We start from the raw sequence: 27230 nt of genomic DNA on the forward strand, positions 1-27230 counted from the left end.
ACAACCCTATAAGACAGAGAAGAAGGGCTCCCTCTGGGTTCCCATGACTACATGTTTACAGGGGCAGACAGCCTCGTCTTTCTCCCACAGAACGACCAGAGCTCTGCAGTTCAATGTGTAACCCACTGTGCCACAAGGTCCCCTTAGGTCATCAAGCCAAAACCCCCTGCCACAGAGTAAGTCCAACTCACAGCCACCCTACAGGACAGGGCAGAACTGCCCAGGTGGGTTTTGGAGCCTGTAACTCTTTACAGGAGTTGAAGACGTCATCTTTATCCCATCGTGGTTTCAAATGATTGATCCTGTGGTTAGCAACCCGACATGTAAGTACAAAAGCAAATTATACATTGTATTTAGCCCATGGACCATAGCTTGCCAATTCCTATGACTATGTACCTGGCACATTCTCAGTATCAACAAATGCTAAGTCATTCGAACACCCCATAGGCTGTCGTAAGGAACTCCGATGGCGAGAGGTCAGCATTTTCAACTCTACCAGCTGCTCTGCAAGAGGAGGAGGAGGGATGCGGCTCCTCTAAAGGCTACGGCCTCGGAAACCCAGAGGGGCAGGTCCACCCTGACCTAAGGGGTCACTGTGAGTCAGAACGGACTCAATGGCAGTAGGTATAAACGAAAAACCTCACTTACCACCGAGTCGATTCTGACTCACAGTGACCCTTTAGGGCAGGGTCGAACTGGCCCTTTGGGTTTCGGGGACTGTAAATCTTTATGGGGTTAGAAAGCCTCGTCTTTCTCCCAGAAAGTAGTTGGAGATGGTTTTTAGTGTTGTCAGCTATGAGGGCTGCCCATTCCTGTGCCATCTTCATGGTTTGAGTCTACTAGGTTTGCCTTGTTTTCGTCCGCCTTCTGTTTTACGAACACGGTGTTCTTTTCTGGCAACTGGTCTTTCCTGTTGACATTTCCGAAGTAAATGAGTCCAAATCTCACCATCCTTGTGTCTAAGGAATATTCTGGCTATATTTCTTCTAAGACAGATGTGTTTTTGCTACTGGCAGTATACTTCAACCTCCACAGTACTCAACACTTTTCAGTGGCCTCATAATTCAAAAGCATCGCTGCTTCTTCTGCCGCCTTCTTTTCATTGCCCGTGTTGTCCATGTCTATGAGGTGACTATTGATAGAAACCATGGGTTGAGTCAGGCACACCTTAGTCAGCAAAAGGGCACCTTTGCTATCTGAAACTTAAAAGATGACTTTTACGGGAGATTTTCCCAACATAATGTGTTATTTGAATTCCTGACTACGGTTTCCATGATCACCGATAGCTAATCCAAGTAGACTGAAATCCTTAACAACAATTTCTTGTCCGCTTACTGTGATGTGTATTGGCCCAGTTGTAAGAATTGTTCTCTTCACACTCAGGGGTACTCTGCAACAATGCTGGCGTCATGGCATCTTCAGCAAGTGCTCCGAGTTATCTTCATATTTAAACAGCAAGGTTGCATCATCTGCATATTGTAGGTTGCTAATGAGTCTTCCTTAAACTGCTGTCACATCCAGGGTACGGGTAAGTGCCAAAGTACACAACCCTACTATCCACCTATTCCAATTTTAAACCACAGAATATTCCCTTCTTCATTAAAAGAAAATCCCACTCCTGATCCATGAACGAACACACCTGAGTATTATAATTCCCATACTTTGTAGTGTTGTTATTCGTAGTACTCCTGTGGCAAGCGTTACCACTGCCATCTTTCCCATTTTAAAGCCAGTGAAACCGAGGTACAAGGGAACAAAGTAATTGGCCCAAGGTCACAGAACATGTTAACCTGCGCAGTTTGATTCCAGAATGTGTGCCTTAATTACTGCTCTATGTTACTTCTCTGTTATGAGGGATTTACTAGAGTATCAAATGTAAAGCAATTAATACTAATTCAGAGACATTCCTGTCGACTAAGAAGTAGGGACTTCTGGTCCTGACCAACCCTGCCTCCATTCAGAGAGGAAGAAAAGAGAGTGAGAGAGAGAGGGGAAAGGACCACCTACCGAAAATCAAGACTGCATGACACTTAGGGCCACATTGTTGAAGAGAAAACCATCAAGCCTTCATATTTCCACGTAAAAACAATGTTGAGGAACTTAGAAATTACACATGTTCTATATCAATCAGATTTGGGAGTGAATAAAGTCCCGTTTAGGTGGTCAAGAACTCAGAAGGCCTATCTTTCACACACCCTTTCTTTCAAAACATTACTCAAGGACATACTTGGGCAAAATAAGGAGTACACCAGCAAGAGAGAAGACTGAAGTCCTGAGTTATTACAGAAGTGCAGAAGAAGAAAAGGTTGTCTCTAAGGAGCCAGAGGAGAACACAAATGGGGTTTGTGGGCCAGAACAAGAAAGGTGGGAGAGGTAGAAGCGGAGGAAGGACGGGAATAGAATGGGCAGGCAGAGCACGGCAGCTCGTTTCAGGCGGAGAGAACTGCGTAAGCAGAGATCATCTCTTAGAGATGTCTACTAAAGATAATCCTTGGGGATTCCCAACAAGACCCAAATTAGGCTCTGAGCAATGCCATTTTAAACAGGAGTGACACAAAATAGAGGCTTCTTTACGATCTTCTTAGTGGTTTCTTAAGCCCCATGCTCATAAAACAACATGTTTACTTTTGTATCATGTCTACATACGTAAAAGGTATCAAAGTACTTAAATTTAGTGAACCACTATACATTTAGCAGAATCATAAACTGCAGCACATTACTTGCATTAGCTGTAGAGAAACGATTATGTCAAAGATTACCAGGTAGGCCAACTTATCAACTAAGTAGTTGAAGCTAAATTGCTTCTCCTCTATGTAAATCCATTCCCTCATCTGTAAAACAGTCATAAAATAGAAATAGTAGTGGTAGAAATGGAGTAAAAAGTAAAGGTTTCCCACGTAGAGTTTAAATCCGAATTCTGATACTTAACCTTTTTTTTTCCTTTTAATACTGTTATTGGGGGCTCTTACATCTCTTATCATAATCCATACATTCCTCCAGTGTGTCAAGCACATTTGCACATATGCTGCCATCATCATTTTCAAAGCACTCTCTTCCCACTTGAGCCCCTGATATCAGCTCCCCAATTCTTCCTCCTTCCTCCCCCACCCGCACCCCCTCACAAACTCTTGATAAGTTATAATTATTTTCATATCTTACATAATCCTCTGTCACCCCTCACCCAATTTTCCATTGTTTGTCCTCCCTAGGAGGGGGTTATAGGTTAATCCTTGTGATTGATTCCCCCTTTCTGCTCCCACCCTCCCCTAATCTTCCTGGTATCTCTACTCTCCTTGTCGGCCCTGAGGGGTTTAATCTATCCTGGATTCCCTGTGTCAGGGGCTCTTATCTGTAGCAGTGTGCATGACCTGGTCTAATCCGATTTGTAAGGTAGAATTGAGATCATGATAGTGGGGGTAAGGAAGCAGCAAAGAACTAGAGGGAAAGCTGTGTGTTTCATCGTTGCTATGCTGCACCCTGACTGGCTCATTTCTTCCCTGTAACTCCTCTGTGAGGGGATATCCAATTGTCTACAGATGGGCATTGGGTCTCCACTCCATGCCTGCCTCCCCCAATTCACATTGGGTATGATTTCGTTCTGGGTCTGACACCTGACCCCATGGACACCTCGTGGTCATGTAGGCTGGCGTGTTTCTTCCATGTGGGCGTTGTTGCTTCTCAGCTAATGACCACCTGTTTATCTTCAAGCCTTTAAAACCCCAGACACTACATCTTTTGATAGCCGGACACCATCAGCTTTCTCCACATTTGCTTATGCACCCATTTTGTCTTCAGCGATTGTGTTGGGAAGGTGAGCATGACAGAATGCCAGATTGTTAAATCCAAGTGTTCTTGTGTTGAGGGAGTACTCGAGTCAAGGCCCAATGTCCATCTGCAACCTTAATTCTTAACATAGATATGAATACATAGTTCTATTCTCCTTTTGTTATATATGTATTTACATATGCACATGCCTGTATTTAGACCTCTATAAATGTCCATTGCCTCCTGGTTCTTTCCTCTATTTCCTTTTACTTCCCTCTTGTCCCACCATCATGTTCGGCCTTCATTCAGGTTTAGTAATTCCTGGCTGCTACATTGCCCTTGATTTAGCCCCACTAGGCATCCTACGCCCTTCTCCCCATTGATTTTGGTTCACTTGTTGTTCTCTTGTCCCTGGGTTGGTTTCCCACCCCACCCTTCTTCGTTTCTCCCACCTCCCCTTCTCCTGTATTCCCCACCCCCCACCCCCGGAACCAATGGTCCCATTCTTTTCATCTCCGAATTATTTATCCCACCTATCTTATCTAGACAGACATGCAGATACATAAATAAGTTGAAGTCAAGACCAACAAAACAACAACAAACAACAAGAAGAAAGCCACTGACAAAAATGGAAATGCCTATAAATAGTTCAAGGTCTGTTTGTTGGCCTTTCTGAGTGTTTTCCAGTCAAGTCTGATTGGGTGCCTACTTAACCATTTTTATGACCCTGACCAAGTTGCAACTGTGCCTTATAGTTATAATCCTATGGAGAATAACAGTACCTGCACCCCTAAAGCTTGTTGTAACAATTAAGGACGGCAACAGATTGTACAGGGTGTTACGAGTTGGGCTGTTAACCACAACACCAACAGTGAAAAATCACCAGCAGCAAGAGCTGAGAATGCCCACTCCTATAAAGTGTGGACAATTTCAGAAATCCACAGGGGCAGTTCTACTCTGTCCTATAGGGTTGCTATGAGTCGAGATTCACTGGATGGCACTGAGTTTTAACAAAAAGTCCTAACATGACACTGAAATCGCTCCAAGCTCACTGCCACCCAGTCAGTTCTGACTTAAGGCAACCCACAGGGCAAGGTCGCAGGACACTATGGGTCTCCGAGACTGTAAATCTTTGCACTAGTTAGAAAGCCTGTATCTTTCTCCAGTAGAGCCAGGTGGTTTCAAACTGCTGACCTTCTGGCTAGCAGCCCAGTGCGTAATCACTACGCCACCAAGACTTCTCCTATGTTAAATATTAATCAGCAACTATTAATGATCTACCTTGACACTGTGGTTTAAAGACCACCCCCCGCCCCAAACCTTAACGAGCCTGATCTAAATGCAGAAAAATAGTTTTAAAATTGAATACATTGAGAAAATCCTTGATCTGATTCAGTAGTGCCTAGAAAGCAGTGAGTCCTGGTGGTACAGTAGTTAAAAAAGATTTGGCTTCGGACCGTGAAAGATCAGCAGTCCGTCCCACCAGCCACTCTGAGAGAACGATGTGGCAGTCTGCTTCTGTAAAGCAGTACAGCCACGAAGCCTCGTGGGGTAGTTCGGCTCTGTCCTCCAGAGTCACTGTGAGTAGAAATCAACTTGTTGGCCACAGTTAATGGGTTGTAGCACTGAAATAACCAGCAGAGATGGCAGAACCATAAACGTACTCCATTCAACACTTCTATTAATGCAGAAGTTAGCCTTTAGTCAGCTAACTGAAAGGTCCAACATTCAACACCACCAGCCACTCAAGAGAAAGATGAGGCTTTCTGTTCTTGATTCAGGAACAGAAACTCTGTAAGAGGGGCTTGATGAAAGGGAATTTGCCAGTGGACCTCTCAAAGTAAACAACGGCATGTGAGTTTTTCTTAATTTTCAAAATAGATTAAAATTCTGTGAACACTGACCCAAAGAGACCCTAAACCAAACTTCTACAATATGAGTGCCCTTAGATACAGTAAGAGGATTATGATTATTACGAAAACCGGGTGCCATCGAGTTGATTCCAATTCATGGCAAACACATCCACTCGTATCAAAGTAGAACTACGAAGTTGTTGGTGGATGGTTTTAATAGATCGCAAGGCCTTTCTTCTAAGGTGCCCTGGACAGACTTGAAGCCCTGAATCTTTCAGTGGGAGCCGAATATGTTGTTTGTATCACCCAAGGGAGTAACCCCCCCAAACTGGAATTGTGCTGGGCAGAATTCGAAGCATGCATTTCCCCCACTAAAGTGAGCACAGAGCAACTCACGGTGCACCCAGTAGCTCTGCCTAGGAAGGTTCTCTCTGGTCACAGTGAATGTTTTTGTAAAAACTGTTTTGCTCAAACCGCTTTTTGTGAAGGCTGATTTATGAGAACAGCGTGTGGCTGTAAAATTTTGTTTCCTGCTTGGGAAAAACGCCACAGAAACTGTTGTGATGTTGAATACAGCTTACAAGGACAGCACTATGGGAAAAGCTGAAGTGTATGAGTGGTTTTCTCATTTCAAAAAAGGTAAAATGTCAGCTGATGGCAAACCTCATTCTGGATGTCTGTCAACTTCCCAAAGAGATGGAAATGTCAACTCAAAGTGCATTTGGAATTCGTTCCACCAGGCCAGACTGTTAATCAAGTTTTCTAGTTAGCGGTTCTGAAAAGATTGCATAAGACTGTGCAACAAAAAAAGACTTGATTTATGGCAGATGGGGGACTGGTTTTGCCACCATGACATTGAACCTGCTCATGCAGCGATCTCTGTGCTCCAGTTTTTGGCCAAAAAACCAGCATGCCTCTCTTGCCCCACGCACCTTACTCACCTGACCTCACTCTCTGCGACTTCTTTTTGTTTCCACAAATGAAAAGGGGCACAAAAGGACGGTGATTTGATAACGCAGACAAGGTGAGGCAAAAAAGGAGGGAGGTGCTGTCAGCCATCCAAACAGATGAGTTTGAAAAATGTTTCCAAGAATGGAATTGCAGATTTGACAAATGTATTAAGTGTAATGGAGAACACTTTGAAGGTGAAAGGTTGTTTTGTAAAAGAAGAAAAAATTCTAAATACATAGCTTTGAAAAGAAAATTCCAGTTTTGGGGGTACCCCTCCTAGGTAGGAAGTCTGTACTCTTAGAAATGATCCTGAGGTATATCGAGTGTCACGAATCCTAATGGCTTCAATGGCTGAGGGCTGTCAGGTCCAGAGGACATGCTTTGCTTTACAGCTCCTGCTGGGAAGGAGCTCCCGCTTCCTGCTTCAACAAGGGCTCTTTTTATGCATGTCAGGGTGGCACTGCAGGGAATCCTGTTCACAGTTACTCACAGGTGAATCCTATCAGTAACTTTCCCCACTTTCTTACCAGGCCCATGCAGGGAAAGGTCACTTGCTGGTAGTTACAGACTTTGGGCCAGAAGAGTCACATTAAATAACTCACTGACCCTGCAATATGAAAACAATTCGTCCAAGAGACTAATTGGACCACACAAATATGAGTGTCCACACCCTGATACCAGAGTAACTAGATGGTGCCGGTGACCATTACAAACGGCTCTGAAAAGGATCACGTAAGAAAGTCTTAGTCATCCTCTGGGTCTGGAACTGAGCTCACCCTTGTGGTAGAATGACCACCATTTGGAAGTCAAACAGGCAGCAATGACCTCGTGACCATGCTCAGAGTGTTTGAAAAGGAGGAGGATGGAAATGGGGAAACAAGAAGAAAACCGAGTAAGGGGGGGGGGGGGTACGTTGAGGGAATTGTAATGGATGAGCTGAAATATGTATGAGTTGTTGAATTCAAAACTCGTGATTCTGCTCTGCAAACCTTCACCTAATGCACAATTTTTTTTTAATTAAGTACCATCCTCTGCATGATAATTTATGTGCTTAAACAATAAAGCAAAATCTGAGATTGGAAAAAAGTCACAACTGCAAGTGCTATTACTATTTACTTAAAACACTCAACTATTTCTTATTCTCTGGCACTTTAATGGATGAGTCAACTACTCAGCTTACTACTTATATCCGAGAACAGCTGCAGGCATATATAAAAATACCAATATATCTTGATGTGTTTGGTAAATAAGATTCTAAACAAGCCAGACCTAAATTGTAAATAGCATGCCTGTATAAAGATTCTGCGCTGACACAGAAAGAGGAACTTTCTAAGACCCAAGAGCTACTCCCTGAAGCAAGGGTACAGACTGGGTATAAAATATCAAATATGTAGATCTGGATTTGAATGCTCCTTCTGTTATCTATGGAGTCTTTAACATGTGATTTATCTTTTGCAACCTCACATTCCTCATCTGTAAAAGGGAAATGATAATATTACCTTGCAAGGCTTCTGTGAGAATTAAGTAATATAGCACACACTCAACGTCTAGCACGGAGTTTGTTCAACGGTAGACTCCTTGCCTTCCATCATCAGAGAGCTAAGGCTTTGGGTCTCAAACTCAGTCATGACACATCTGTCTGCCTGTGGTGGCCTGTGTATTGCTGTGATGTTGAACAAGTTTCAATAGAGCTTCCCGACTAAAACAGACTAGGAAGAAAGGGCTGGTGACCTGCCAATGAATAAATACCCTGTGGATCACAATGGTCGGATCCCATTGTGAAGGGGATCTCCAGGAGTTGGAGGTCAGTTGACAGTAGCTAATAGGAAGAGCACAACAGGTTCTCAAAACAACCGTTACCTCCTCTTCTTTCCTTCTGACACCCCTCAGCCCCTCCCCACCACACCATTACGATGTTAGCATGGCAGCACTGACGACAGCTAGGTTCTCTGAATCTCTGTACTATTCAACAAGAATTAAACTATTGTCATTTTACAAGTGCTAGTGACGCTAATGAAATGTAATCTTAATTGTGGCAATTACCCGAAATAAAAGAGGTAATTTGAAATAACCCAAGGCTCAAATTGACTTCCTGAAAATTCTTTTCTGTTTGTTCTTTAAGTACTGCTAATAATCAGCCTTGTAAAAATACACATGTAAGCTATCTGGTACACATGTTGATTGACTTTTCTACATTTGATAAACCAAAGGACGTGCCCATAAACAGTTCTAGCCTTTCTTCTCAACGGTGCCTAAGAACGTGCTCTCCATCACAGTCCATATGGAATGTCATGAATCCACAAGACTGTACGTAAGGAGTGTACAGCTGACACAGCCACTCGGGCATTGTGAGAAGGCTGAGCCTTGTAAGGTTACCCACACGACCCAAGGAATAAATAGCGCTTATTGTGGCAAGAACAAACAAACTTGAAACTAAAGTTCACAGTTAACAGAAGATGGAAAAACAAAGAGGCAGGGAAATGTGTAATTTAGGAAACAAGTTGCCTAATTAGCAAATTTTATTCCAGCCATTATTTAATTAAATGTCCCATCTATCTTTAAAACCTGATTATTATCTAAATAATGGATCTGTCAACAACCTGGTCCAAAATATAAAAGCAAAGAAAGTAAACTCTTGGCTTTACCAAAATGATTTGCGAAAGTGTATTTGCTTAAAACAATTAGAAGATGAGACCTTTGCTTTGCTACTGCACAGATGGAATAGCATGTTGATTATGAACAAAAGCTCGATAGCCACCTGCCTGGAGACATATTCCAGCCACTAATCTTCAGAAAATTACTTAAACTCTCTCCCTGGATCCTCTCTTGAAAATAATAATAGCACCTGCCTCCCAGAGCCATTGTGAATAGTAAATCATGATATGCATGTAAATCTCTTCAACAGTCAATGTTGACAAATGCTAGCATCTATAAGGCGCCCTGAGTACACACTGGTGAACGCACGTGGCTAATCACTAAAAAGGCAGTGATTTGAATCCACCAGCTGCTCCACAGGAGAAAGCTGTGGCGTCTGCTCGCATATGGATTTACAGTCTTGGAAACCTGATGCGGCCACTCTACTCTCTCCTTCCAAGTAGCCGTGAGACAGAGCTGGCCCACTGCCAATAGTTTGGTGAGTGTTTGTTAGGACCTAATATTATTATTACTGCGATTATTGACAAAATGTGTAACTATGATGGTTGTTATATACAGGACAATAAAATCAGCAAGAAAAGTAGAAATTTCAACTTTAACACGGACAATGATTCCTTCTGAGAAGCTGTGCAGCCAACTTTACCGCTCATTCAGATAGACAAGAATCATACGCTAACGACCAAGGAAACATATCTTGTAGAACTATGGTTGAGGAGTATGCTAAGCTTTGCCAGCCACCTTGCAAAAAAGTATTCTCAAGTCTCAGTTTTCCAGTTAGCTGATGAGTGGTCCTCAATATAAGATAACGAAATGGATTGATTCCCAACTTCTGAGGTATATTTATGCCCTCTCGTCACTCCATTTCTTCCCTTGAGGAATCCTTAATCATCTGTTCCCGTTCACACTGTACCTTCCCTGAGATCGTTACCTGGCCTTCTATCTCTTCCCTGCCCTTCTTCCTATCCAAATCTGGTTTCCATACGGAGCGCTACACTGAACGACGCCTTTGAATGACTGAGCCACCTTCATTTTATCAAATCCAATGGTGAATTTGCCAACCTCATCTTAGTCCACTTATCATCAACATTCAACACAACCAGGAGGGATCTTGGAAAACTTCTTTTCATGTCAGCGACACCTCTCTCCTGATTTTCCTCCAGCCTTGCTGGGTCTTCCTAATGTGAGTTCTAAATAGTTGTGTTCCAAGGCATGAATCTAGGTTCCACCTTTCTGCTCTGAGTCCACATTGTCTCTTGATTCTCTCATCCAGTCCTGTGGGTTTAAAGGATAATGTTTGCTATGGATTCATAGTTTTACATTTCAGCCTTGAGTTTTCCTTTTAGCTTTAGGTTGATAGGGCCATTTGTTTTTAACAAATATTGATTGCATGCTGTGTCAGTCTGGGTGCTTTAGAGAAACAAATCCACAGAAACTCAAGTATAATAAAGTTTTATATAAAGGTTAAGTGCGCTTCAAGAAAACATCCCAACCAAGTGCTGCCCAAGCCCACAAGTCCAACATTAACCCATTAACCCACATGTCCAACACCAATCCACAAAGTCCTCCTCCGTCTCACAAAACAGATGCAATGACGCCGACTGCAGGAGGAAAGCCAAGTCAGTGAATGTGTAAACATCTCAGTGCTGGCAGGCAGGGGTCTCCACGCAGCTGCTCCAGCACCCAGGGCTGCATCGGGGTAGGTTCATGTGTCTTTGCCTCAGGGATGTCTTGCAGGAAGTGAGCCTTACCAGCTAAAGCAGGGAACTGGCTAAGGCAGCTGCACCCTGGTCCGACCATATGAAAGCAACAGACCTGAGAACTAGAAAGGCGAGGCTCACTGAGCCATTTATCCCTCCACCCTTCAATTAATACACCCCACCCCACCCCCCATGTTTATCAGCCAGGTTGGCACAATAAACTAACTACTTCACATGCACATAATTAAGATGAGGCTTCAGACAGTTTGTGGGGAAATGGAATTAAAAGATAAAGGAATTTTTCCATAAACTTTTTGAAGTCCCTCGTCATACATGCCAGATACCACTCTACACCAGTGGGATACAAAGATTAACAAAACCAAGTCTTTGCACTCTAGAAAGGGAGAGAGATAAAGAACAAATATATGCTACAGAGAGAAGGATCAAGTAAGGGAACAAGTGATGTAAAGATGGTGGAAGAGTAGTCCAGGTGAAGACACAGGAAATGTGAACACCTGGAAATCAAGAATCATCCTAAAAGAAACAGCCCAAAGGCCAGGGCAACTTAGATGCTCAGAACACAGAAGCACTAGAATACGGAGTCCCGACAGCAAGAAGTGACCCACTCTTAGGGAGGCCATGGTAGTTACTAATACAATGTCTCACAGAACTCACCACTGTACTTTCCACACCCAGGAGATCAAAAAGACAAGAAGTGATGGAAGACAGACAGTAGTTGACGTCAGGAATGACAGCGTGGTGCCGCGGCTTAGAGAAACTGGAAGTCTGAGACATGCTTAGCCTGTGCCTCACTGGAATCAGCTTTGTGTTGACTCTTATTAATCAAATAGTACATTTAGATTTGGGGGAGGAGAACCTTTATTGAGAAGTTAGTAAAACAGAAATGCTGCACACTGGTTCACTGTGTGGATTATTAGAGTTTGCACTGGCTTTTAATAATTAAACGAGGCACACAAAATATAGTTAAGTATGTAATTCACGTAAGCAGATATGCTTAAGATGTTTATATAGCAAACTAACTCACTGCTAGTGAATCAACTCTGACTGAAACTAAGAACTACCTAAAAATGTTTAAAACCCAAATAAAATTTCCAGGCTCTGAATATTATGTCTTCAAATATCTCGCTAATCATGGCATATTAAATCTACTTAACAGACTTCTTTAACTACATTTTGCATGGCTATTTTCTCATTAAGACATATGGCAATATACTTCTAGACTTCAGACATGCATTGCATGTAATTAAAAATGGAGCAGAGAGAAATTAAAGTCTAACAGTCCTGTCTTTCAGGGAAAGGGAGCAAACAAAAAATCCGTAAATTATTATAACTTAATATTACTATGTTGAACACATATTTTAAAAATATTTTTAAATTTAAGTATGGCTAGAAAAGATGCTAGAAAACAGCTTGACAGAATTGCTAACGTATTGCATGACTAGCATCTGATATGATTGTGTACTTAAGCTACGGTTCAAGCAATAATCTGCCACCTGAGCAAGTTACACCGGGCACATACTTTTCTCTTCATTTAAAATTCTGTGTAGGCACACATATATGCATGTTCAGGTACGCTACATACACGAGGGGGCTTTGAAAAGATTATGAGCAAATTCCACTCTTTTCATTCCACATTTGCATGAACTTTTTAGAATCCCCCTCTATCTATTCACGTATTTCGTAAAGAACAGTAGGGGCACAGTTACAGAGACGTCCTAAATACATTGAACCACCTCCCGGGATTGGTCTACTGGGCTCCAGGGGTTGTGGCCAAAGTCTTGTGGGACAACTCGGTCAACTGGCATAGCAGAGGTCAGCACGTTCTCCATGCTAGTTTGGTGAGAAGCACTTGGGAGTTTTCACAGCTGATGAGCAGCCATCTAAGAAATAACTATTAATCTCTTTCCATCTGGGGCAAAAGAGAGTAAAGGAAATCAAGGGCTCGACGACAAACCTAGTCCACCAAACTAAAAGCAAAAAATCAAACACACGAGCACGGAGTAGATTCGGATGCATCGCAGCCCTCGCTACCCACACCACAGGCCCTCCCAGCCCAAGGTAAGAGTAGATGGTACCCATCTACCACCACTCACTGCTCGGACCAGGGTAACAGTAGAAGGTCCCAGGTAGAATGAGAGAGAAATGGAGAACTTAACTCAAATTCCCCCCAAATATCAGACTTACTGGAATCCCTCAAAGCACAAGTCTCCTTTCACTCAAATAATAGATTAGCTTATGAAGTAAACAGTACTTGTGAGAAATGTGCTCCCTGAATCAACATCTGCCCCAAAGCAAAGTTGAGATGGCAAGAAGAAGCACAACTCTGTACAAAAATGTTCAATGGGAAACTAATTTGCTATGTACATGTTCACATATATTTTTAAAACATCATCTGTGCAACCTATAGGGCTGGCTCATAATAAAAGATCTCTCCTATCGATTTTTACATAACCATTTAAAAGTAGGTTCATCTCTGACACTCTTCAGGAATGTTCATCTTTAATTGCCCACTTCGAAATTCTGGTTAATATACCCATTTACAAAGGGGATGGTCTTGTACTAGAGCTTGAAATTTAGCACTAGATTTGTGGAAAGCAAGTTTACAACGGGACCCCTAAATCCATTTCTCAGCTTCCACACAGATTAAGTGTCCACTAAGTTCTTCCCCGCAACATAAAGAACTTTGCTTTAGGCAAAGTGTTTTTGAAAATGGATTAGGTACTACCATCTACAAACAAGTCTGGGGAGGCACAGTGAAGCCTTCAGGAACTTACTTGCCTGGGTTTGCACTTAAAGGAAGTTACAATACTAAGGTCCCATACTCTTGACTCAGTAAATTACTACCTTACTGCTTTGTTCATAGGGCCCCAGACCAATCCACAGTCGTGTGTGTGTGTGTGTGTGTGTGTGTGTGTGTGTCCCAATCATGATCTCTTTACTGCTTCTGTAGTCCCACCTACATCTGTGATAGATTAATCTGCCACTGATCATGATTTTGTGACAGTCGTCGTTACTGTTCAAGTCTCACATACGTGGTCGAGTGGCTGTGGGTGCTCAGATGCTATTATGGCCTTGTGTTGATGGTCTCCTTTATCAAGTGGCTTTTCTTTATCTTTATTGTCTTTGTCCTATTTAAGACTTCATAGATGAGTTTCTTTTTTAACTAGGCAAAGAATTTTATTAACCTCTGTTTCAACTTTTATTCCCAGGCTTCTTCAGCGTATCTGGCTGCAAAGAATGAGTCATGTATAAGCGAAACGTAAAAGAGCTGCAAAGTCCGAAAGGCTTGGGCTTAAAAATATTAGAGATCTAGATTTTATCAGATCCATACACAAAACAAATTTAAAAAGCAGTCATATAAAATAGCAGCTCCAAGTCACTTCCTCAAGTTTCATCTTCCCAGAAGCCGACTCAAATCAGTTAGCCTCATTCTTGGATGCCTCATCAAAGTTCTCCACAAGATCTGGAACCTCATCATCATCATCTTCTCCTGTAGCAAGTGGGGCCTTTCCATCCATAGATTGCTTTGGCAGTGCTTCAGCCAGTCTCCTTAAGCTAGTCAGGCTGTCTGCGCCCAGCTGGTTCAAGATGCTGGGGAGCATCTCTGTCAGCTGCTTTGTCTCAGCATGGCCGGTGATGGTGAAGGTGTTCGCAGCCAGTGATGCTTGGACTTTGGGGTTGTTAAAGTGGATCACTGTTCCCTGGTTTGTAAACATATTCACCTCTTCAATACCAGAGATATTGTTGACCCCGAGCTTCTTTAAGGAGAACTGCAGTTTTTTGTCATCTGCTGTGGCTGTTCTGTAAACCACCTTCTTCTTTCTGCGGGCAGTTCCTTTCCCACCAATGCGCACTTGTGCCTGCAGTTTGGCGAGTTTCTCTTGATTCATGATCGTCTCTTTCATCTTGTCGGAGTGGAAATGGGGCCGCGCGGGGGGCTAGGGCTGGCGCTCAGGGGGTCTTTGGCAGACCAGCTGAGATTAGGCGCACACACGTGGGGACGCAAGATGGCAGCTAGAGGGAGGCCGGAAGTGACCCCCATAAATGGGTTTCTATAAGCTTTATTTAATTTGGAATCTCTTTTTCCCTTAACAGTCTATAAACAGTGGTTCTCAAATGTTAAAGTGCTTGAAATCACCTGGTGAACACATTATGATTCAGATGTTAGTGAATCTGGGGTGATGCCTGGATTTCTGCAATTCTAACAATGCTTCAGGTCCAAATTTTAACCTTACCCAGGAAGAATTTAGAGGACACTTCAACCAACCATTCCTTTAAATTCCCTGGAACTGACTCCCGGCACCAAGGTAGGTCATCAGAAATCACCCACTAGCCACATGGAACTCAAAACTCCTATTACAATGGCTGAGTCGCCCCAAGAGGTTAGTGGCCACCATACTGCACAGCGCAGAATTAAAGAACACTGGCACCATTGCCGAAAGCTCTGTTGGACCTTGCTCTTCCAAGTCACTCTCCATTTTTCTAAAAGCATCACGTTTGCCCATGGATCATCCCAGGAAATAACATGCTCAATTTTTCACAATAAGCAATTCAATCTTCAAGTAACAACATATCATTTCCAAACTGTGTGAACTCTTGCCACTCTAACTTAGAGCCGCAAACACAAAAGCATGCTTACAAGGAGGGTAAGGACACAGTGGTGACAGTTGTACAGCATGGTGACCATATTTTTTTTTTTTACAATTTATTAGGGGCTCATACAACTCTTATCACAATTCATACATATACATACATCAATTGTATAAAGCACATCCGTACCTTCCTTGCCCTCATCATTTTCAAAGCATTTGCTCTCCACTTAAGCCCTTTGTATCAGGTCCTCTTTTTTTCCCCCTTCCTCCCCGCTCCCCCCTCCCTCATGAGCCCTTGATAATTTATAGATTGTTATTTTGTCATATCTTGCCCTATCTGGAGTCTCCCTTCACACCCCTTCTCTGCCGGGTGACCATAATTAACGTTGGTGAGTTGCACACTTTGAAAGAGTTTAAATAGCATATTTGTTGTTATATGGTGTTGTTCTATATTGATTCGGCTTGTTCTTTTTTAATTGGAGTCAACAAAAGAATGTCTTCATATTCATTTGAGTTTGCAATCTATCAGAATCGATGCAAAGAGAAAGTCACACATGCATACACATACATGCAAGCACACACTCATTTATCAAGTTCCTTTTTCTGAGGCTTTCCCCTGACTAGAGCATGGTAAATGATTATCAGAGATCACAGATTAGCTAGGATGCTGAGAAAGTAGGCTTTCTCTTTCATTAATAATCTAGTCACCTACCACAGCAATGAAAAACAAACAAAAGCATCGTCACTATCAACAGTCCCCTATGTATATAAAGTGGTGGTAAACTGGCATCCTCCCATAAATCCTCTTAAACGTAGTAGAGCTGTAGAAGCACCCTGAACCCCGGCCAAGTGACATTGAGACTGCTTTTATCCAACAGAGTATTTCCTCTGCTTTAAAAAAAAAAACAAAACCTTTATCGACTTAAATCTGACTTATATACTAGCTCACCCCTGGTTTCAACTTTACCTTCTGGGCGACATCTTCCTGGTCAGCTCACTTGGACTCCGATAATATCTTTCCCTCAGACCTTCATACAGATCACACTCAGCACAAGACATTGAATACACTTTTACAGTGCTTTGAGTTACAGATACGGTGTAAATATTTTATCTCTATGAGAATATAATCTTCCTGAGGCAAACACTACTTCATTATCCTTTAGGCCTTACATATAATTGCTATTCCAGTTTTTTAAACATAAATACTAAATGAAAGAACACTATGAACCAGACAGCAAAAGACCTTGATCCTGTTCTTTGTGTACAATTTTATGAGGCACATTAAAGGGGTCATGGGACAGCCTGTACCGCAGCTCCGTACTTAAGACATTTATTAAAACAGTATGTCTGACAATAGCAGGAGGGCTCTACTTCTCCAAAGCAATCACCTGCAAAGACAGCTAGCTAAAGCAATCCACAGGATTAGCATCTCTTTGAAAAGCATGTGTCTGAAACGACCATGGGCTGTTCCTATAAATATTACGGGCTAAGAAACTCTATGGGGACAGTTCTACCCAGTCCCAGAGAGTCAATGTAAGTCAGCATCAACTTAAAGGCTTATCCAGATAAGCCACTTTTCCAATCTTGGGTAAATTTTAAATACTAATTGTCTTAGCTATCTAGTGTTACTAGAATAGGAACACCACAGATTGAAAACTGAAACAAAGAGAAATCTATTCTCCCCGTTTCAATAAAACCCCAAAGCAATGTCCAGCTCACTGCCATTGAGTCAAGTCTGACTCATAGCGACCCTACAAGATAGGACAGAATTGCTCCTGAGGTTTCTGAGACTGACTGCTTATGGAAGTAGAAAGCCCTATCTTTTTCCTGCAGAGTGGCTACTCATTTCAAACTTCTGACCTTGTGGTTAGCAGTCCAAAATATAACCCCCTACCTCACCAGCTACATGTCCGAATTCAAAGTGCTGGCTCTAGGAGACAGCTTTATCTCTGGAACTGAGGAAAGGACCTATCTCCTTTCAACCTCTAGGCCCAGAATTTCATATATATAGCTCCATGTGTCTTGGCATCAATCTTTCCTGGATTCAGGAGTTTCCCAGTGCAGCGACTCCAGGTCAAAGGGGCCCAGTCCACTCCTGGGTCTTCTTTACCCGAGGCAATAAGTCCCTCTCACAATGCTAACTTTTATCTCCTTTTATGTCTCATAAAATAGCAGGTGCTGCAGGCCACGTCCCAGAGAAACTTCTCTTATATAAAATTAGGGCTGTGATGGAAATTAAGAGTCAGAGTATTGGATGGTGTAAGGTGCAGCAAATAAAATAAAGATGGGTTCTTGGGGGGAAGGATAGGGGAGGGAGGGGATGGAGGGGAGCTGATGTCAAGGAGTTGAAGAAGAAATAGCATGCTTTGAATCCGATGTGGTGGCAATCATAGGATGCTGCTTGCTGTGACGGAACTATGGAATGTTGTGAATCTGTAAGAGTACCCAATAAAATGAGTTTTTTTTTAAAAAAGGATTAAGGGTGTTCCATCCCATCCCTAACTCTGTTACTGGCTTATCTCGCAGGTCACAGTATGGGGGGCCATCACATAACGACCACGTCGCATACCTGTCAAACCACTGAGTGCCATGGTTCAGCCAAATACCCATGTATTTATGAGAACACAAGTTAACCCATAACAATTAACGAGCCTCTAAACACAAGGGTAAATGCACTCCTTACACTACCATCTCAATGCAGCTACCCCTTAGCTTAGAGCAAGAGTAGAGAATGTCCGGCGGCCTGCAGGCCATCTAAGGCCCTCAAAATCATCAGTAGCAGCTAACATCACAGGCATCACCAACAGAAATAGTTGCGGCCGTCGTATTAAAGTCACTGCCATCAAGTTGATACCAACTCAGAGCAACAACAGTGCACAAAGTAGAACTGTCCCTATGGGATTCCAGGATTGTAACTCTGTACAGGAGTAGAAAGCCTCCTCTTTCTCCCAAGAAGTGGCTGATGGTTTTGAACTGCTGACCTCAAGAATAGCAGCCCAATGAGTGGGTTATGTAATTAAATGTCTGCCCAAATAGAGTAGGCAAATTTTTAAGTTGATAATTTTGTAAAGCCCAAACCCAATGATATAAATTTCGAAATGGCCATTGGCAGGGGGAAAAAACATCCCCAACCTTGACTTGGAAAAATAACTGAACTTTTTCTTCACATCTGTGGTGCAGTGAGTCATTGAATATGGCCCCCATCATGGGTAGGACCATGAAGATGGAAGGTGCTTGTAGCCCACCAAGGGAATTGGAGAGCTAGTTGGTATAATGATGCCGATAAGGTACATGGCACTCTTGTAGGAATGGGATTATGTAAATGAGGCATACAGAATCCTAACGTGGGACTGGTCCATTATGCCATCCCACTAGGTATAAGATAAAAGGAGAATCTCACGCCACCAAAAAAGAAGAGCTAGAAGAGAGATCCCAGATCCAGGAGATCCAAGATACCTGCACCAGAAACCGTCTAGATCCAGAGACAGACAGAGAAAGCGTTTCAGCACTGGAGACAGCAGCAGCACGAGAACAGAAGTGGAGCTTCTCGTCCATCGACTGGGAAAGCTCAGTGCCTTCAGGCAGGAGACCTGCTGTGGAAGCAGAGTGCCTTCGACGAGAAGACCCGATGATCATCCGTGATGAGCAGAGCTTTGGAACACTTGCCTGAGCAATCCAGGACCAGCTAGTTGGCTGCAGCACAGTCGGGGAGAGACTCTCCGGAGCTGAATTGTAACTTACTCCTTCCCTAATAAACCCCAGAACCCGAGTATCATCTTTGAGTTCTGTGTGGCCACTGCAAACATGATCCACCACAGCAGAGAAGCAGCATGTCAAGGAATCAGCTTTGCACCGATGCTGATGGTGATTCTCTGCCATCATGAAGAGGAGGTGACACGCCTCCTCTGCCATGTCATGTATACAGCTTCTAAAACCTACCATTCTCGTTACATGGGTTTTCCGTCTGCACAATGATTCTAGAGGAACATTTTCCATCCCTAACACGTTCTCAAGTCCTAATCAAATTACAAACTTCCATGTGAATGTGGCCACACTGTGATTCTTGGCCCCTGTCCAGACTAACTCTCCTCACTGAGAACACACAAAACCTTTCCCCAGCCACGGATGCCGACACTGCTTCCTCACCCCTCCAGTCTTCTCAGACGCACTATGGGCCCCAACGTCTACTTCAGATCATCTCACGGAAACAAAGACAGCAAAAGTTAGATCTATGAATACCTAAAAATGTTTCACTTTGCTAATAATTGTACCCTGGTGTCCACTATAAAGTTAAAAATTAGTTTAGAAACCTATTACTCAGCCACAGTAATCAAAACAGCTTGGTATTTGTATAATGATAGATATGAAAACATAACCTTCTCAATAAAAGGTACCAGAGAAATTGAATCTCCACCTGCAAAAGAACGAAACGGGACCAATACCTCAAACCATGTACAGAAGCAAACTCCAGATGAACTAATTGCAAACTTAAACATATACCCTAGAATTATAAAGACCATCAGTGAGAAAACAGGGACAAACTACAGGTTTTAATACAAGGATAAATTCATGAGCAAGGAACCTATGGTACTGAATGAAGAAGTTCTTGCATTGAAAGCATTAGCCGAAAACAAGGCTTCAGGAATTGATGGAATACCATTTGAAGTGTTCCAACAAGCTGATGAAGCACTGGAAGAACTCACTCACCTGTGCCAGGAAATTTGGAAGACAAGTACTTGGCCAACTGACTAGAAGAGATCCATATTTATACCCATTCCGAAGAAAGGTAGCTCAACAGATTGCTCAAATTATAGAACAGTGACATTAATATCACATGACAGTAAAATTTTGCTGAGGATCATCCAACAATGGTTGCAGCAGCACATGGACAGGGAGCTGGCAGAGGTTCGGGTCAGACTCAGAAGAGGGGACACTCACTACCACTGAATCGATGCCAACTCATAGCAACCTTTTTGGACAGGACAGAACTGCCTCTGTGAGTTTCCAAGCTTGTAACTCTTCATGGGAGTAGAAAGCCCTGTCTTTCTCCCAGGAAGTGGTTAGTGGTTTTGAACTGCTGACCTTGCAGATTGCAGCCCAATGTGTAACCATTATGCCACCAGGGCTCCTCTAGAAGGTATGGTACAAGTTGGGCGATGAATAAGAATGATGGAACAATCGATGCATTTGGATTACGTTGCTGGTGAAGACTACGGAAAATGCCATGGCTGCCCAAAGAACTAACACGTCTGTCTTGAAAGAAGCAGACCAGAGTGCTCCTTAGAGACAAGGATGACCAGCTTGGTCTCACACACTTAGGCATATTGTCAAGAGCGAGACTACTCCTTAGAGAAGGCACCATGCTTGGGAGAGGGGCAGTGGTAAAGAGACAGGCCCTAGACGAGACAGTTTGGATAAGGCTTTAAAGACTATGAAAAGACCAGGTCCAGGGAGGGCAGGGGCAGAGGCCAGGGACCGGAAGGGAAGGAGGGAGGAGAGTTTGAAAGGGGCTGGGGGAAATAAACCTATGGGAAGGGTTCATAGGAGACTTTCCCCGACTCGGGGACATGGGCTGTGCAAATGCACCGAATCCGTTTTTCTTTGTATCTCTTATATTCCACAAGCAAAAGGGAAAATAAACAAATATAGAAATCAACAAAAACAAAGTCAATTTTTTTCAAAGAGACAGGGGGGGGTCACAACCTGAAACCCGCCCCCCAGTCCTCACCCTTCTGATCTAAACTTTGGTCTGAGTGGCTATAAAAAGAAGGGAAAAGGAAAACTGAAATGGGCTGAGATTCTTTTGTGACATACAAGCTGGATTCAGAAGGGGGGGGACAGGAATTACATAGAGGAGAACAACTTTTAACTCTAGGATGTTCCTAAGATAATCATATTTCACACAAGGAATCGAGGAAGGATGATCCCTCCAGAACCAGTGCTGAGAGTGGCAATACCAGGAGGGTGGAGGGAGGGTAGGGTGGAAAGGGGAAACGTATGACAGGGATCTACATATAATCCCCTCCCTGAGGTTGGACAGCAGAAAAGTGGGTGAAGGAAGATGTCGGACAGGGAAAGATATGACAAAATAATAATTTCTAGATCATCAAGGGTTCATGAGGGAGTGGGGAGCAGGGAGGGAAGGGGGAAATGCGGAGCTGATGCCAGGGTCTTAAGTGGAGAGCAAATGTTTTGAGAATGATGAGGGTAACGAATGTACAAATGTGCTTTACACAATGGATGGATGGATTGTGATTAAGAGTTGAATGAGCCCCCAATAAAATGATCAAAAAAGAGAAAAGCATATTTCTTTGCACACAGTAATCCTCCATTCAGTGGCCTACACACTTGTATTTGACTACTTAGCACAGAAGCAATGGCAGTTCTTTGGGCAAGAATGGATCAATATGCAAATAGTATCACCATCTTATTACTCAGATCTCTTTGTTGCAAGTGGTAGAAAGTCCACTTAAACTTCCTTAAGAAGAAAAGAAAGTGTTTATGGGATCACAGAGCGAGGAAACTCTGAAAGCGCAGCTGCAGGAAGAAAGGCCTCCCAGGAGGGACCTGGGTTCTCTCTCGTTCTCTCCCCCACTCCCCTCTTCCCCTGCTTATTTGGTCTACCCTCGCCTTCTTTAGATAAACAGATCTCCATACAGAATCAGAAGGCAGTTGCCAACAGCTTTCCAAAAACTTAATCTCACCTTGGTGATCCCAGTGGAGAGTTTTCCCCAAGACCTATGTACTAACCCCTGCCTGGAAAGCACTCTGATAGATTTGGACCCCTGTCCACCTAGACCTGCATTGAGGAGGTTAGCTTAAGACTGGCCAGGAAGAATGCCCACCTCTCTTGGTGGTTGGGAGATGGAGGGCAGGCAAGCTATAATTCCGAAAGGAGAGGGACTGGGCCGCAGGGGATGTCCTGTGCAAAAACAAAGAGCCATCGAAGTCCACAAACACAAAAAATAAAATTACCATCTATTCAGCACTGCATCTGTGCCATCCACCACTCTACACCTATCCGTACATTTTCTTATTAAACTACACACACACACACACACACACACACACACACACACACACACACACAGGTAACTTCCGTAGAGTGAGTTCAGACTTAAATCAACCCTACCTAGGGTTTCTGAGATTGTAAATCTCTCCGGGAATACTCTTATCTTTCTCCTAAGGTGCAGCTGATAGGTGAAGAGCTAACCTTTGGTTAACAGCCCAATGTGGAGCCCACTACACCATCCTATCTCATTAGAAACCTTAAAAAAAAAAAAAAAAAACCACCAAGAGCTTTAAAGTCTTTTGCAGAAGAATTTTTTCCATCATTTGTATGCTTGACCTGTATTTCCATGGATGTTAATTTTTGATCACATAGATTGAAACTGTTGAGAATATTTCTTCTCCATTTGTCATGACGTTATTATGGGTCAGCTCCTTCACAGTCAGGTGTAATTCACATAGAAGTCTATATTCCTTGATGTTCATCAGTAAGTACGTTAAGTACTAATGCTCAACAAACACATTCTTTTCAATTGCCTCATACGCATGTGAAAATGGACAATAGGAAAAAATTTTTAAAGCCTGGAAGAAAGGGAATGCTTTTGAATTGAGGTGTTGTTAAAAATACTTCTTTGGATATACTAGGAAGCTTCCCAAAATAAAAATTGGTGGTGGGGAAATGGAATTAAAAGATCACTTAATTTTCCCACAAACTTTCGACAGCCACCTCAGACTGTGAGTGTCAGAAGAACAAATAATCCAATGTTAGAAGAAAAACAACTCCAACGTTCCTTCGACGCAAGAATAGCAGGACTTTGACGACTGAGGTCAAGGAACATTGGACGTTTCATCAGGAAAGATCAAATTAGTAGAAAAGAACATCATGTTTTATAAAGTAGAAGGTCAGTGAGATGACAGAATGGCTGCAACAATGGACTGAGGCACAGCAGCAACCAGGAAGACGGCGCAGGGCGGGGAAGCATCTTGTTCTGTGATACACATGGTCTCTTTGTGGCACCGCTGAGTCAACGGCAATTCACATCAATGCCAACATTAACAAACCCATCTCTAGAAGAAAACAAAGGCTCAGGAAGACCAAGCAACCAGGAGAGCTAAGCTGCAAACGACGCAGCACCAGCGCTATCTCCAGAGCATCCGTACAATCATTGATGTAATTTACGATCAAGCCACACTTCACTGCCATCACCTCCAGGCCAGCTCGTGGCGAGCCTGCTTTACACTATCATACGAACGTTCCGCTAACCCCAAATCACTGTGGATTTTGCAGAGGGAGGCAGAGCAGCCTCTTCCCAAAACAAATGGCTCAGAGAACTCGAATTACATTAAGTTGGATGTTATTTTACTTTTGGAATGCTAGCTCAGGCCAGGCTAAAGATACTGTGAGACCATGGAGAGAAAGAACATACCATCAGGAGCACGTGTTTAAAAGGTACAATGTGAACGCTAGCAAGAGGGGAAATGTGCCTCGTTGTGATTGTTTATATATGTCTCCATAAGTAAGCACACAACACACACAATAAATGTCCAAGATGAGGACTATAATGAGACGCACCAGAATAAAGTTCTGACAGAAGAGGTATACGTACGAAAATGGAAAGCAATGACACAGAAACTGACCTTCCCAATTTTGACCTTAGGTAGAGGGAAGAGTAAAATCTCCCCTATGAATTTGAACCACCAGCCACAACGCTCACGGATTTGTAAAATGAATCCACCCTACCACTGCAGTAAAAAAACACACTCAACCTTAAACCAGCAGTCCTTGGCTCATAGGACAGCAGGGTTCCATCCTGACCACTCATTCCGTTGTTAATTCTGACCTAACAGCAAATTCCACCTATGTAAGTATGTGTGTGCGTACATATCCATATTCTGCTACGCAGTGGTTTCAAACAGCAAAATGTAGACATGAACATCTCTGAGTGACTATCAGGAAATTACGCACCGCAACATGCTGCATAGTATATATTATTAAAGATAACGTGTAAAAAACATCAACAGAAAACGGACCGCCCTAAACGCAGTTCATGGAAACACGAATCTGTTGTAAGCCGAGGGCAATCTGGAATTTCAGTTAAAGTAGTCTCATGCTGGTAGTGAGCCCAGGTCACAAGCCAAAGCAAATGCAAATCTTAAATGGAAAGAACCCCCTGCGATTGAGAATTAGAAGAAATCGAAAAGTATAAGGAAGGCCCTCACCAAGCTGGACTGACACGGTGGCTACACTGATGGGCTCAAACACAGAGCAATCCTGAGGGTGCACAGGACCAGGCACTGCTTCATTCTGTTGGGCATGACGTCACTAAGAGTTGGAGTCCACTGACAAAACCTAACAACAACAGCCATCACCAGGAAGGTAATTGTTAGCAAATTAGCTGCAAATTTTCCACAACAGTGAAAAGTCCTGGAGTGCCGTATTCAGCACGTAGGCATCTATTAGCAGTCAGTGCATCCTAGCTTGCTCAGCACCTAATTCAACATGTACAAAACAATACTTAATGTGCTCTTCGCTTTAAAAAGCTCACAAAAGACTCAAAGTGGTTATTAACCACCCAGTTTTTTTAATTGTGTATAATTTTTCCACCTAATTTGGCTATCAGATAGTCTCGATTATAAACACAAAGAATGCAACTATGACATATGTAGCGTCACAATTGAGGTCAAATTATTTCACTGCAAATTAGTCAAGACTGGGTATATACTCCGCCATTCAAACATAATGTAACCATCCATATGGATTTAAATGAAATCACAGAACATTAAGGCTCCAGTTTTACTCCCAGATTTGCCTTGCCTCACTTATTCTGCACTATGTAAAATAAATCTGTATTTATTCAGGTTAATAAACAAAAAGCTTAAAAGAGCAGTTACAGTAAGCCTTACACAAAATAAAAATTACGGCAACAAAAAACTTGTAATTCAGTAGAAGGACAGGAAGATAGAGTGAATGAAAGCTAGAAACAAGACACAAAGCCTCAGAGATGGACCGTGAGGGGAAAAGGGTTCTAAAAACTAGAGAATCGAGGAGATACAGTGTCCAACTCACAGGAAGTTAAGAAAGGCAGTAATGCAGGGTGGGAGGAGGGAAATTACTCCCCCAAATACAGAAAGTATTTGCCAAACAGATCCCTATCTCCTAAATAAAAGTCCACTGACCACAAGTCAATCCTGACACTCCTACGAGACTCGGTAGAAGTGCTCTTTAGTGCTTCTGAGGATGTCCGTCTACGGGAGCAAACAGTATCATCTTTCTTTCATGGAGTGCCTGGTAGGTTTGAGCCACGAGCCTTGCAGTTAGCAGCCTACTGTACCACCAAGGTTCCTTCCGAAACCAAACTCACCAGCTCACCAGTTGCCCCGGTGGTGTAGGGGTCTAAGCACTCGGCTGCTAACCACCAAAACAAACTCACTGCCATCGAGTCGATCCTGTCTCACAGGGAACCCATGGGACAGAGTGGAAGTGCCCTATGGGCTTCCAAGACTATACATGATTCGGGGAGTCGAGCCCCGCCACAGTCCTGTGGAGCAGCTGGCGGTTTTCAAAGTGCCGGCTTTGTGGTCAGCAGTCCAAGCGAAACCCTCTACGGCACCAGGGCTTTGAAGGCCCATCAACTGTCCAGCACAGTAGCACAAAAAGACACACACCAAAGGGTAGCACCATAAAATGTGCTAAGACCATGGTTAGGGGTAATTCCTAAAGTTCCAGGCGAAGTCAGAAAGCTATGGGAAGTTTCCATAGTAACATTGGGTGCTTAAAGAAAAACCAACAGAAAAGTGTGCTTGGTTCAACAGCAAACCTTAGTGTCATTCTCAAAGAACTTAAATACCAAACACTAATTTTAAAATGGTGCCAATAGAAAGGTCTGAGGGGCTGGCCCCAGTCCCAACTACGTGGACAGCCCTCCCCCCACCACCCCCACCCCTCCCCACACACACACAGAATTCACTTCAGAGGACAGCACTGAAGCTACAGCTCAGGGAGAGGGACAAGCCTCATCAGGGCACAAGGAGCAAATGAAGAGGGGAGGAAGAGAGTGGAACACATTCTGGCCCGCCAAACCCTGAAGTCGGTATTCCTCCTCAGAGCAGCCAATGCACAGAGAGAACCATAGGGCCGGCCCCACCACGAGACAAGATGTCCTTCACTAACCTATGGTGCTACAGGGGACAACACTGGAGACACAGTGCAGGAATTGTGCCTGAACTGATCCCAGCACACTGAGACGAAACACTAAGGGCATGCAACAGAACAGCAAGGGGAACAGAGCAACAGAGTCCCCAGGGAATACCAAAAATAGCCTTTGGGGCCAAGGCGAGGCACCCCATCAGACTGGACAGGAAAACACTCCTAAAGGACGTGAACTATTTACAGGCTTCTCTATTTTTTGTCATTGGTTTTTTTATTGTTTTCTTTTCTTTTGTTGCTTTGTTTTCCTGTCTTGTTTTTTGTGCATATTATTTCTGCAGGTGTATTTACATAAGATAGGCGGGATAAACAATCTGAAGGGAAAAACAAATGGAGGACATGGGAAAGGGGAGGGCGGGCAGGAAGTGGGTGTTAACAAACCCAGGACAAGGGGCCAACAAGTGATCCAAAATCAATGACCAGGAGGGTGTAGGAAGCCTGGTGGGACATGATCAAGGACAATGTAACCGAGAGGAATTAT

The 27230-nt window shown here is 43.2% G+C and overlaps 1 protein-coding gene and 1 pseudogene across 1 annotated transcript in view; both read right to left on the reverse strand.

Annotated features, from left to right (window-relative positions):
* PDE3B (phosphodiesterase 3B) overlaps nucleotides 1–27230 on the reverse strand; it is a 149941-nt gene that overhangs the window by 89320 nt on the left and 33391 nt on the right. The gene's annotated exons all lie outside the window — the stretch shown is intronic.
* LOC142446679 (transcription factor BTF3 pseudogene) lies at nucleotides 14171–14972 on the reverse strand (annotated as a pseudogene).

Source organism: Tenrec ecaudatus, chromosome 4, assembly GCF_050624435.1.
Source record: "Tenrec ecaudatus isolate mTenEca1 chromosome 4, mTenEca1.hap1, whole genome shotgun sequence".
Classification (NCBI taxonomy): domain Eukaryota; kingdom Metazoa; phylum Chordata; class Mammalia; order Afrosoricida; family Tenrecidae; genus Tenrec; species Tenrec ecaudatus.